Source organism: Puma concolor, chromosome A1 (assembly GCF_028749965.1).
Source record: "Puma concolor isolate L17-30 chromosome A1, mPumCon1.1.hap2, whole genome shotgun sequence".
Taxonomy (NCBI): Eukaryota; Metazoa; Chordata; class Mammalia; order Carnivora; family Felidae; genus Puma; species Puma concolor.
The window spans coordinates 25,814,503-25,827,735 of NC_141667.1; the positions used below are offsets into that span (position 1 = coordinate 25,814,503).

At 43.5% G+C, this 13,233-nt stretch overlaps 1 protein-coding gene and 1 pseudogene across 1 annotated transcript in view; both read left to right on the forward strand.

Annotated features, from left to right (window-relative positions):
• The window catches only part of LOC147584050 (uncharacterized), a 124,317-nt pseudogene that overhangs the window by 46,918 nt on the left and 64,166 nt on the right, over positions 1-13,233 (forward strand).
• PDZD2 (PDZ domain containing 2) overlaps positions 11,052-13,233 on the forward strand; it is a 313,071-nt gene continuing 310,889 nt past the window's right edge. The window contains exon 1 of the mRNA XM_025924651.2: positions 11,052-11,119. The gene's annotated coding sequence lies outside the window, so the exon portion shown is untranslated. The remainder of the gene's footprint in view (positions 11,120-13,233) is intronic.

The window sequence follows — 13,233 nt, forward strand, 5'->3', positions numbered from 1 at the left end:
TCATTTACTCCTCATAATAACGCGGTGATGTGGGTTATTACGAACCCTGTATGATGAAGTAGGAACGCAACACTCAGGAGGTTAAGCAGGTGGCCCAAGGCCACACTGTGACCACGTGCAGAGACAGATGGCAGTCCTGGGTCATCTCCTCCAAAGCTCAAGCTGCTTGCTTTCCCATTCTTCCTTCTCACTGTGGTTTGTGCCTGGGCTGGGATGGTAAGAGGGGGATTTATCTTTTCTTGGAGTATTTTCTGTTTTCTCAGTGGAGAAGATCTGACTCCTGAATGTCAACCCACTTTGGGCATTGGTTATTGTGTTACATGGATGAGGCTGTTGGTTTTCATTTATTCATTCAATGGCTATTGTAAATGCCTAGTGTGCTCCAAGCGCCGAGCTGCCATTAGATACGGGAAGTAAACTAATATGAAGTCCCTGCTTTCAGTGGGTTTAAATTCTGGTAGGGAAGAAAGACAAGGGACTATCCTGTACCTTTCATGGTGGTAGGAGCAATGGTAGAGAGGGCTGGGGTAGGACAGAGAAGCATCTAAATCCATAGTCATCTTAAGAAGGTGGGAGTGGTGGCTAGGGATGCCTTTCCAGAGGAAGCTATTTTTGAGCTGAATTTTAAAGGCATTGAGGTATGAAAGAGCATGAAGTGTCCAGGAAGCTACACGTGGTTCATGAGGGTGCAGAGCGAGGGGTGAAGGATATCATCTGGAGGGCTCAGAAATTCCAGATTAGAAAGCAGGGCGGATGATGCACTAACTATTCTGAGTGTAATCTCCCCATATTGGGCATTTATGGAAAGGTTTCGAGGATCAGCTCCATGCTTTAGAAAGACCACACTCTGGCTTCTGAGTGGAGTCTGGTTGGAGGGGTACAAACTGGAGACAAGGGTCTGTTGCAGCAGGAAGTTATTTGGCCCAGATGACAGCAGGCAGGGGTAGTGGATTGGGTTGGGGAGGACAAGGTGTGAAAAAGACTGGGAGAAAGACTCCCCACAGGGAGGTGATAAGTGAGGTCCAGGGCAAGAAGGAGAGGGGAAAACAAAGATAAGGCCTAATTTCAGACTTGGGCCAGTGTGGATGGTGGGGCTTTCAGGAGACAGGAGGGAACAGCAATAGATAGGGGGCCAACTTTGGAAAAGAAAGGGCTGGTAGACACTCAGAGGAGATTGAGCTTGAGATGCCCATGAGTTAAACAGATGGTTTCCAGTGGTCGGAAATGAAGGATTTGAGGACCATACTTTGATTCCCCCTCTTCTGTTCCTTTCCTACATTCCTGCTCGTTTTTACCCCCACCCCAAGCCCCAACCCCTGCTGTCAGTCTTTTTATTTAGGTTGTGCCTACCTCACCCCTCCATGCACTTTATCTAAGCCAGGGTGCTGCATTCCGTGTAAGGCCCTGATAATATCCCCAACATCCCTGAGAAAGGGAGTTTTATATTCTTCCCACTTTATAGAGAGGAAACTGAGACTCCCCCCCCACCCAATTTTCAAGCTGTGATATATTAGTCTCCCAGAGAGGGAAGGGTGAAGCCATTTGTCTTGCCAAGGGGGGAGAAGGGAAAGAAGAGGGCACATGAACAAGGTGACCAACTCATCCTATTTTGCTGGGACTGTCCTACATCCCAACACTGAAGGTCCCAGGAAACCTTTTAGAGCTGGATAGGCCAAGAGGGTTGGTCACCTTCAGTTCGATGGGGAAGAGGACAGGAATCTTCCTGCAGTGTTAGGAGCTAGGCATGCTCCCATCTCCCGGGGTGGGGGGGGGGTTGCGGGGGTGGGGGGGCCACAAGGCTGCAGTTGTACAGAACCAGTACCTAGTGCACAGTAGATCCCCTGTAAATATTTGTCCAGCGACCAAAGCCTGAGTTATATATAGAAAAGGGGTAGAGTGAGGATAAATGTTTTTTCTTGACCAATTAAACAGCAGACCCCTAGTATATACACAGGTGTCTTTCCGCTCACAATCCCTTCTGAAGCATCCAAGATGAAAGCTTCCTTCCTGTTTTATTTAGAAAAACCAATACCTGTTCTAATCTCCCTGAAGCCCTAACTCTGTGAGGACCACCAGTGCCTGAGGCAGCTTTGATGTCATACATTTGCATCTGGGAACATAACTCTGGTCCTCTCTCACATTTGGAAACCATGGGGATAATGAGCAGATGTTTTTCTAATAATGAGAAGATGTGCAGGCGCTGACACACGAGAATAGTTTCCAGTCCGTAAGTTAATTAGCAAGCTGGGGAGCCCAGATAAATAAAGCTTTCTGTTGCCTTTCCTGGAGTCTAAAATATCTGATCTGGAGGTTCCCTCCCATCTATCCCCTCTGCCCCAAGCATCAGGATTTGAGGGGAAGCATTTAAATGCTTGGTAATTTGTGTATATGGAACTGGCTTCGAAGCAGCCATATGGCTAGTGTTCTACAGAAACTCCAGCTCACAGACATACAGTCAATTCTCAATTATTTGCTGGCTGAGTATCTGTCTCTCCTCACCCAACTTTGGCTTACATGTTCTTCACATTGACTTTCTTGTGAGCATTATTGAAGCATTACCGTGGGTAGAGGGGGAGAGGAATTACAGAGTAGGGCATGCCATGCCCTCTGTTAGTGACCTTTTTTGTCTCGTATTAATCATCAAGCAATCCCATGAAGGAGGCATCCTGTTACCCCTGTTGTACCAAAGTCTTAGCCAGGTTAAGCTACCATAGCTGTTGAGTGGGGAAGTGGATTTAAAGCCTTTTGTCTAACGGCAGAGCCCAAATTCTTTAGCAGTGAATGTCCCCTTAGAGTTTAGCAAATGCAAATCTTCCCTATTTGAATGATGTCTTAGTCGGCTCAGGCTGCCATAGCAAAATACCAGAGACTGGGAGGCTTACACAACATTTTTTTCTTACAGTTCTGGATGCTGGAAAGTCTAAGATCAGATACCAGCAGATTCAGTGTCTGGAAAGGGCTCTCTTCCTAGTTTGCAGATGGCTGGCTTCTCCTTATGTCCTCACGTGTTGCATGAGGGGAAGAAGAGAGAGACCCGAGTCTCTTCCTCTTTTTATAAGGGCGTTAATTACATCATGAGGCCTTACCTCTGGTGACTTCATCTAACCATAATTACCTCTCAAAGGCCCTGCCTGCAAATGCCATCACACTGGGGGTTAGGGCTTCAACATATGAATTTTGAAGGGACACAAACTTCTAGTCCATGCAGCATCTAAGCAAAACCCTTATTTGAGTAGGGACTTCTCATTGGCACGTGTTGGCTGATGATAGAGACATAAGGACTGACAACCTCCCAACTCTTGGATTCCACATTGCCCACTCTGTAGTTCATTAATTAGTCTTCTCTTTTCTCCCCATTGCCCATTTTTTAAAATTCTGCCCCACTGATCTTCTGTCTTTGAGAAGTGGTAAAAATGGGACAGTTATTGTTTTCAGGCTTTTCAAAAGTCAGAGAGAAGGCCCAAGAGATTATCTCAAAATTTATTCCAGCCAGAAGATCCTATGTTTCTTTGTAAAAATATAATACTCAGAATTTGAGACTTGGAGTTCAATGAGTGTATTCTGCGGGTTGATGGCATGTTTACTGACTATCAGTGGCTGTTGCTAACCATGCTTTGAAACAAGAGACATGTGTTTTTAATAGAATTGCAAGTTTTATGCCTTGTTCAAAATACCAGCAGAGATATTGGCTGGAGGAATGAGCACTAGCTATGAATTCTCTTCTCCGTCTGCTAGGGCAGGGGGGAGGGACTGAGGGAGAATGACCCATGCCCTGGGGCAGGGGGAGGGACTGAGGGAGAATGGCCTATGCCCTCATATTGGATTTATTTCAGATGAGTGGCCCTCCCTGTTCTCTTTTGGAAATGACCATTGGCCACCAGCTGGTCTTCTCAGCTCCACTCTCCCCACCAACCCAATACATGGGATAGCAAAGGGCTTCATTCTTTCTGAATGAAGGGCAAAGTACTCATGTTTATTTCTAGAGAAGCTTTTGTCTTATTTGTGAAAAGCATCCATTGGATTTCATGGAAAGCCTTAATGACATGGTATTTTAAAAGAAATGCAACCTTATTACTTAAAGCTATACTTTCTGAATGCTAGGACCAAGGGCTAAGTCCTGACCCCATGCACAGGACAACTGGCAATCCTCACATTCCCCAATGCAGCACCCACCCCTGAAGGGATGCCTTGAAATCCTTCTTTAACTTTAGATTTCAATACCATGTGTGTTCTTTTTAACAATTGTAAAAGTAATAGCTATATGCAAATGAAGTAAATTTTCATTAATAATTTCGCCACCCACACATACCTTTCATTTCTTTCTATTTTTTTTTTTTCTGAGGGAGAGAGAGAAGGAGCAAGTGAACTAGAACAGTGAGAGAGAGAGAAGTGCAGCTCACAGGGGGCTCGTGTTTTCCCTGAATCGGGGCTTGTGCTTACCAGGAGTGGGGCTTGAGCTCACCTGATGTGGGGCTCGAACTCACGAATTGTGAGATCATGACCTGAGCTGAAGTTGGATGCTTAACAACTGAGCCACCCAGGCACCCGATACTTTCCATTTCTAAGATATCGCTGGTCCATCCTTTTTTGTGTGTTTGTGGATATTGTAAATGAAGTACTTACAAAATTGAGCTCATACTCTGCAGTTTTGAATGCTATTCCACCTCACTTAATAGCACATTGTATACTTCTTCCCATTTCATTAAAGCGCCTTCAAATGTTTTTTAATGAATGCATAATACTCCATCCAATGGATGCACCACAATTGATTTAACCAGTGCTCTTTTTCTCAATATTTTGACTGCAGATTTTTCCTATTATAGAAAACACTGTAATATTCTTGGTCTTTACTCTTAATTATATGAAACGTTTCTTTTGTTTGAGGTGTCTTTGCTTTTCCCCCATGTTAAAGATGGATGTGTTCTAGCTACACAAATCAAATTATCTTTTAAATGCAGACGAAGGGCCTTCACCCTAATTAAGTAGCCATGTATTGTTTTGTAAAGAAGGCCAGATTTTAAAAATAAAATAAAGAGTGAGGATGGGAATGAGAATGTTCACACACTACTTCATCTTTCTCTCTTTCTTCTAAGTTTATTTATTTTGAGAGAGAGAGTGCACACACATGCACGTTCACACATACACACACACACACACACACACACACACACAAGTGGCGGGGGGTGGGGGGTGGGGCGGGAGGGTTAGAGAAGGGAGAGAGAGAGAACCCCAAGCAAGCTCTGTGCCAACGCGGGACTAAAACCCACAAACCGTGAGATCATGACCTGAGCAGAAATCAAGAATTGGACGCTTAACCGACTGAGCCAACCAGGCATCTCACTACTTCATCTCTTATGTAAACTTAGATTGTGTTGTGTGGGTTAAGAATATACATTAAAGAATATACAATCTATTCCAAGGGAAGCCTGGTTTATACACATGAAAGAATTAGGGACTATAACAATGGGTCAAACTACACAATGGGTGACTATGTACTAAAGAAAGACAGTAAAAGAGGAGAAAATCCTTGCATTTTCTGGAGAGAGGGGATTTTAAGAGAATATCTGGGATTTTAAAAGATAGAAAGGTGCCTTGAATTGAACCTCACAATTGTGCTTACGATGTTGTATATATCATCTAATTTATTCCTTACAATGGCCCTACTTATTTATTGTTAAAAGCCATTGGACCCTTGGGAAAAAATGCTACCATATAATAAGGTTATAGATTTATACAATATAATAAGATCGGAGATATTGGCAGATACAATATGATTGAAATAGACAGGATAATAAATATTTCAAAAACAAATGAAATCAGGGTAAAAGGAAAATATGGACAGGAAGAATGTAAGCTCTATGAAGGAAGGATTCTTTGCCTGTTTTGTTCACACCTGGATTAGTGACTGCATGTAGTAGTGTTCAATAAATATTTGTTGAATGAATGAATGAATGAAAGCGTTGACCAAGATGTTTGCTCTATGGTCCTGTATGTATTACTCACTTGTCAGATGCAGTTTGACTCTGAGGTTTTTGTAGACGAAGCACATAGGGTAACATCTTCAGAAATAACCTCAATTTATAAATAAGTAACAGGTTTTGGAGGCAGTGGGGACAGGATTTGACAAGATTATGTCTGAGAAAAGTGGGGGATCTATTTCAAGGAGGAGGACTGCCATGGGCGGCAGTTCGAAGGAGTGGCGAGTGAGAGCAGCAGAGAAGCGTGTTGTCAGGGAGACATGGGGTGCGTGAAGAGGAGCCTCCTAACTCGGGCAAAGGGCATAGTAGGAAGCTGTAAGAGAGAACCTGGGCAGAAGGCAGATTTATTTAAGAGCAAAATAATCTCGGGGTGCGTGGCTGGCTCAGTCAGTGGAGCATGTAGCTCTGGATCTCAGGGTTGTGACTTCAAGCCCGATGTTGGGTGTAGAGATTACTTAAAAATATTATAAATAAATAAATAAATACATACATACATACATACATACATACATAAATAAATGCAAAATAATCCCATCATTTCCTTCTAGTCAGAAACCCTCTGTTATGGACTGAATTGTGTACCCCCACACCCCAAATTCATATGTTGAAGCCCTCATCCCCTAGTGTGACTGCATTTGGAAATAGGGTCTTTGAGGAGGTAATCAAGATTAAATGAGGTAATATGGGTCGAACCTTAATCTGATAAGGACTAGTGTCCTTAAAAAAGAGAAGAGACACCAGGGAGCTCTCTCTTCCCCCTGATAGTACACAGAGGAAGAGCCATGTGAACTTATGGTTGAGAAGGCAGGTGTATACAAGCCAGGTGTCTTCTTTGATCGTGGACTTCCATCTTCCAGAACTGTAAGAAAACAAATTTCTGTTGTTCAAGCCACCCAGTCTGATATTCTGTTATGGCAGCCCCAGCAGACTGACATACCCTCTGTAGAAAGATAGAGTCGCACCAATCTGGAAAAGGTGAACACTGCGAAAGTTCACGTTAGGTCCCAGAAGCCTACAACATCACCAAGGTTTTTCATTTTTAGAAGAGAACTGAAGCATCATCAATCTGTTCCCAAATATCTGAGAGCTGTCTCATCCCCATCATGGTGGTAACAGTAGCTCTCAGCAGCCCTCATTCTCAGAAGGATGAAATGATACCGGGCTGCGGGTGGCGGGAAGGGCATGTTCAGTTTGAACTGGCCGAATTCAGTCTCTTCAATTTTGGTCTGGCGTTTTTCACTACATCTTTTGCAACCTATTTATCTAAGTCCCTTGGCCCCCATAGCCCCTCCCTGCCCCTCTCCGAGCACAGATATAACTCATCCACAATTATAAATGAAAATTGCACATCATGGGTAGCCGGTAGGGGGACAACACCAGTCACTGCATACCCCTTACTTACAGCATTTGGTCCCGACCATAAATGACCCATGGGAAACTGGGAAGGGGCCACGTGGCAGGAGCCTGGACAAGTGTTTTTCTTTGGCTGTTCTGGGCTTGGATTGTGTTTATTCTTTCTCAACTAACTTCTGTAGCCCCTAAATCTATTTTTAAGGCAAAAGTGGTGCTTCTGTTTTGTCATAGGAGGAAATGCTGTCTCTGAAAACCATTATCTGTAAAGTAGGGCTGCCATGGACAGGGTGTGCACTGGTCAACTCAGAGAAGCAAAAATCAAACCTCTAGAATGGTGCAACATGGTGGGCCTGAGTCTGGGCTTTCACCCTGGCATCAGATCAAGGTCATTTGGGGTTACCTACAGCTCAGGCCTAACCTCATGCTTTGATAAGATATTACGAGAAGCACTCAGCTTGGATCTTCTCCTTCCAACCTTCATTTTTTAAACGTGGGCCTGATGGCCTTGTTAATTTTCACCAATTATTTTTATATATGACTATGATAATAAAATAATAGGGATTTCATGATGTTTTCCAAGAAGCCATAGGAATAACTGTACTCATTCAATTCTGTCTTCTAAAATCCTGGGCTTTCAGGCAGTCATAGGACTTAGAGAAAATTTTCATTAACTCTTTTGCTTTTTTCTCCCTTTTTTTCTTTTTGTAATTTAAGGTATGATTGATGTACAGCCCTGTGTAAGTTTAAGATGTGTGGCATAATGATTTGATTTACATATATTGTGAAATGATTACTCCAGTAAAGTTTAGTTTACATCCCTCATTTCATGTAGATTAAGAAAAAAAGAAACAAATTTTTTTCTCATAATGAAAACTCTTAGGATTTACTCTCTTCACAACTTTCACATACTGTACCAACTCTTTTGCTTCTAAAGAAAGCATTCAATGATTTTAAAGAAAGTATTTAGCTAGTAGAGAGGTGTCTTTCAATGGAAAACCACTTCTTAGCTTGTGCTGCTATTAAATGTATGGCCGTTCTCCCCCCACCCCCACCCCCACCCCAAGATGTTTTTGTTGTTCCTCTTGAGGAAGCCAGTGTACAAATATACTCCAGAGCTTTTTCCAGGATTCTCACTATAGAGTCTGTATTTGGAAAATCTATCACTCAATCAATAAAATACACAAGCCCGGGGCACCTGGGTGGCTCAGTCGGTTAAGCGTCTGACTTCAACTCAGGTCACCTTCTCACGGTCCATGGGTTCGAGCCCCACATCGGGCTCTGGGCTGATGGCTCAGAGCCTGGAGCCTGTTTCAGATTCTGTGTCTCCCTCTCTCTCTGCCCCTCCCCCATTTATGCTCTGTCTCTCTCTGTCTCAAAGATAAATAAACGTTAATAAAATAAAATAAAATAAAATAAAATAAAATAAACTACACAAGCCCAGAATGTAAGTATGACAGAACAGAAATTATTAGTGCAGTATGTCCCCAACCTTTCTCCCATTTGTCCTCTCTGCCCAGGAGAGTTTCAGCCCAGGGGATTACTACCCCTGGCCCACCCTCAGAGGAGGGCCCTACTTTGACTAAATAGTTCTTTTAGGTCATTGTAAGAGTTAAGGCCAGACTAGTTAGTCATCAACAGGTTTTTCCTTTCAGGTGATGCAAGCCTGGATCAGGGAAGCATACCTTGCATGAGTGGGAAACATGTTTAGAAAAAGCACCCCCCTTCATGCCTCTGTGACCTCGCTTTCCACCCAGCTGCTCCTGTATCTTTTCCAAAGCCATAAAGGCACATCAAAACATTTTCTTAAAAACTGGCTGAAAATGAATCGCTTTGGGAGAGGGTAGTGTACACAAGGAAATAGCTGTCCTTGAGTTTGGTTTCTATCTGGGGAAGGAGACTTGAGGCAGATCTTGAAGAGAGAAGTGCAGTAGGTTTGGTTTGTGAAAGAAATGGTTTAAAGATAAGAGGAAGATTTGGGGAAACATATGTATGATCTACGAAATTCCTCCATGATGTTTAAAAAATGCATGTAAAGAGCATGAACAATATTTCTATATATATACACAAATATAAATCATTATGTTAAAATTAATATAATGCTATGTATCAATGAAATCTCAATTTAAAAAAAGAACATAAACCATTTGAACTTCCCTTTGTTTGCTGGACTGTATTTCTATGATCTCTGTATCACTCTGATTGTTATATAGGTTATGGTTTTATGTGTTTGACATGAATTACACTAATGAACTATGTGGAGATAATTTTCTATAAAGCAATGCAGTATGGTGGCTCAGGACATGGATTTGGATTTGGCTGGACTTCTGTCCAAATTACAGTCCTGCTTACTTTCTGGTCACCTTGAGCTTGTTTCTAAACTTCTTTGAGCCCCAGCCTCCTCATCTATAAAGAATAGAGATAGTAGAGCCTACCTCTATCCTACCTCATCAGATGTGGGGATTAAGAGAGATGTTGTGGGGATTAAGAGAGATAACCCATTTGCAAACCACCTAGAAGAGTGGCACATAGGGCATTATTGTTGGTAATCGAAAGTGCATGTTGCAACAACTTCCAACAATGCCTTGTGAAAATAAGTATTGTTAGAGGAGCTCTTCTGCCTTACTGAATCGCTGTGGGATGCCACCAAGCCTGAGTATTCAAGCTAGGGTTAGAGCAGCAAAGGGCATCTGCAGGCACCAGGGTCCATGCAGAATGTTCATTGGTAGATGGATATGGGTACATGGATATCAACAGAGGGATCTGGATTTGCCTTTTTTGTTCAGACAGGAATCATCTAAAAACAAACAAACAAACAAACAAACAAACAAACAAACAAAACAAAACAAAACGAAAAAACAGGAACCATCCAGGTTTAACCCTTGTGGCTTTGCACCAAAATATACAATCCAACATAAAGGGCTGAGGATGCACATGCACAATATTAAACCAGAAAATGCCCTATAGCCAGAGGTACTATATACGTGTGTTAGGGGACGGGAAGAGAGTTAAAAATAGAGGGTCTTTTTGCTCTTGCCTATGGTGCAGTTTTCCTTGGGTTTTTGGAGAGAGACCCAAAGTGGGAGCAAGCCTGTACTTGGCTTGTATGTGTGCCTTAAGCCAAGAATGGTTCAAAGAATGGTGCAGAGGCCACACACAAACCAGAGGGTGTGCAGGGGAAGTGTTTCCCTGGGGGTTTTGGCCTCTTCCCCAGTGTCATCAGTACAGGGAGACAGTCAGTACTGGACTCCTAGACTGTGACTCAGGGGACTGGTGTCTGGCTGCTGGCTGTGCTAACTTCATCTATGACCCTGAACACACCATACCTCATCTACAAGTCTCCGTGTTCTTATCTGTCAAATGGGCTGGCCAGACCCTGTGAGCTTTTGGGCTACATTGAGCTTCAGGAGTCCTGGATCTGTTCAGCAAACTGATTCGTAATTACCCTGTGGCTGGAGCAGGTGAGGATTATCAACACGCCAACTCTCAGACTTTCTTTGGAGTTTCTGAACCAACATGCTGTCCAGTCCTAAGCCAAGCACTGGCTGCAACTCTCAAAGGCACTAGCCTCAGAAGGAAGAGAAGTTTGCCCTTTGTATCCTTTAAAAACAGAATAACGATTAGACAACACTTTGGACCTTTGAGTCTTGAAGTCAGTGATTAACTTGGGTTCTCCAGAAATTATATATAGTAACTTAAAGGAGAAAAGTGAGCTGAGGCCAAGGCTGTGGGTGATCAGAAATGTGGCATCTTGATCCAGAATGCAAGTCCCTGACTCTGCCTTGGACACGGTAAGACCCAGGGGACTTGCAGGGATTAGTTCAGAACCCAGAGCCCTGAGAAGTACTTACAGTTGCCTGTGGAGTGGGGCTCATGCACAGATAATCCTGGATATCTATTGATGCAGTACAATCCACTCCTCATTTAGCTGCTTAAGAGAATAATCACTTTATTGTTTATGATTCTTGGGCCAGGAATGTGGGCAGAATTTGGGCAATTTTCTGCTCCATGTGGCATTGACATGGATCTCTCAGTGGGATTCAGTTCATGGCTGGGCTGGTCAAGAGAGTCCAGGAAATCTTTATCCTCTTGTCAGAGACCTTGGCAGTGAAGAGCTGCATGGCTGGGTTCAGTTGGGGGACTGGGATGGCTGGACCTCTCTCTCTCTCTCTCTCTCTCTCTCCCTCTCTCTCTCTCTGTCTTATAGTCCCAGAGTTGCTCCCTCTCTGTCTGTTCTCTATGTGGTCTCTTTAGCAGGGTCACCAGATTTCCTACATGATGGCTAGAGGCTCCCAAGAGAGAGGAAGTAGAAACTGCTAATCTTCTTAAAGTCTGGGATCCGAACTGGCACTGTGTCATTTCTGCCATATTCCATCGACTGAGCAGTCACGAATCAAGTTAGGTTCAAAGGGATTGGGGATTAAACTTTACCTCTCAATGGGGAAGTGGAATGTGTGCACAGGAAAAGAAGGAATTAAAGGTGGCCATCTTTAGGGATAAGCTACTATAAGGCCCCTTTGTAAGAATTTGGAAGGATTTGGAGCCTGGGGTCACATCAGAGTTGATGATGCCCAGATGGTTCCAAGAGTGTCAGCCTAACTGGCCATCAAGATCAAAACTCCTTCTGGCTCTGGGAGTGAGATGTAACCAACATAAACCCTCTTTGCTTCTAATATCCAGGAAGCCATCTTGACTCAGTGATCTGGACATGTCCAACCAACCCCAGAATTCCTTGCCTGGACCAAGTTTACCCCATTCTGTCTCAGGGAGAACAAAATGATTTTTTATCATGAGTGCTAACTCTGTCAGTTGGTGGCTAACTGGAGCATGGTGTTGAGAAGGATTCTGAGACCACAGCAAGGCTGTAATACTGGGATGTATTGGTCATGTCTGTTTTGGGTACAGAATGGAGTGACATCACTTGTGCTCTTTAGATTTATTATTCTCTACCTGGGTCTGACCACATCATGCTTTTACCAGAGGTATATTGATTAGTCTCTAAACTTGCCATGTGCTTTCCCACTTGCCCCTGTTTGTTGAGCACATTTCCTTCTCAGTGGTTGTCTGCAACTCTCCTGGCCTTCAAGGTCTGCCTCCTCTTCCAGCCTTTGCTAGACCACCCTAGTTTCCAGAGTTCTATAAAATTAGGCTGAGTGAATTTCCACCATTAGATACTGCTGTGCATTGTCAATTATATTTTCTTTTTTTTTTTAATGTTCTTTTATTTATTTGAAGGTGGGGGGAGGGGCTTAACTGACTGAGCCACCCAGGCGCCTCAAGGGGAGGGACAAAGAGAGAGGGAGAGAGAGAATCCCAAGCAGGCTCCGTGCTGCCAGTGCAGAGCCTGACGTGGGGCTTGAACTCACAAACCATGAGATCGTGACCTGAGCTGAAATCAAGAGTTGGACACTTAACTGACTGAGCCACCCAGGTACCCCTGTCCATTATCTTTTCATCTGCATATTAATTATTCCTAATTAGGCTATTAGATAATTAGGTTCTTATATGCCTTGGTATCCTTCCTTCCATTTTCTGTTAAGTTGATGTTTCTCCTGAAGGTAGTGACTTAAAGGTGAGCATCAGAAGAGGATTTGAAGATATTGACTCTATATTTCCCAGCAAATAGGCAAAGAAGGTAGAAATGGGTTAATACCCATAGGCTCAGCTTAGTGGGTTTTGCTAAGAGAGTTTGCCTGGATTGGAAACGAGGATGGGCAGGCAGGGCAGAAGCACAGCTGTTGGTCAGGTAGCCCCGGTGTTCACTCTGGCTAAGATTGCTGGGTGCCTATGCTGCTGCACGAGTCGTGATGACAGTCCTGGGTTCCATGTGTGTCTAGGCTCTTGTGATCCTTGTTGTTGCCTGCTGTTTGAATTATCAGTCTGAAAATGTTTAACTCAATACTCT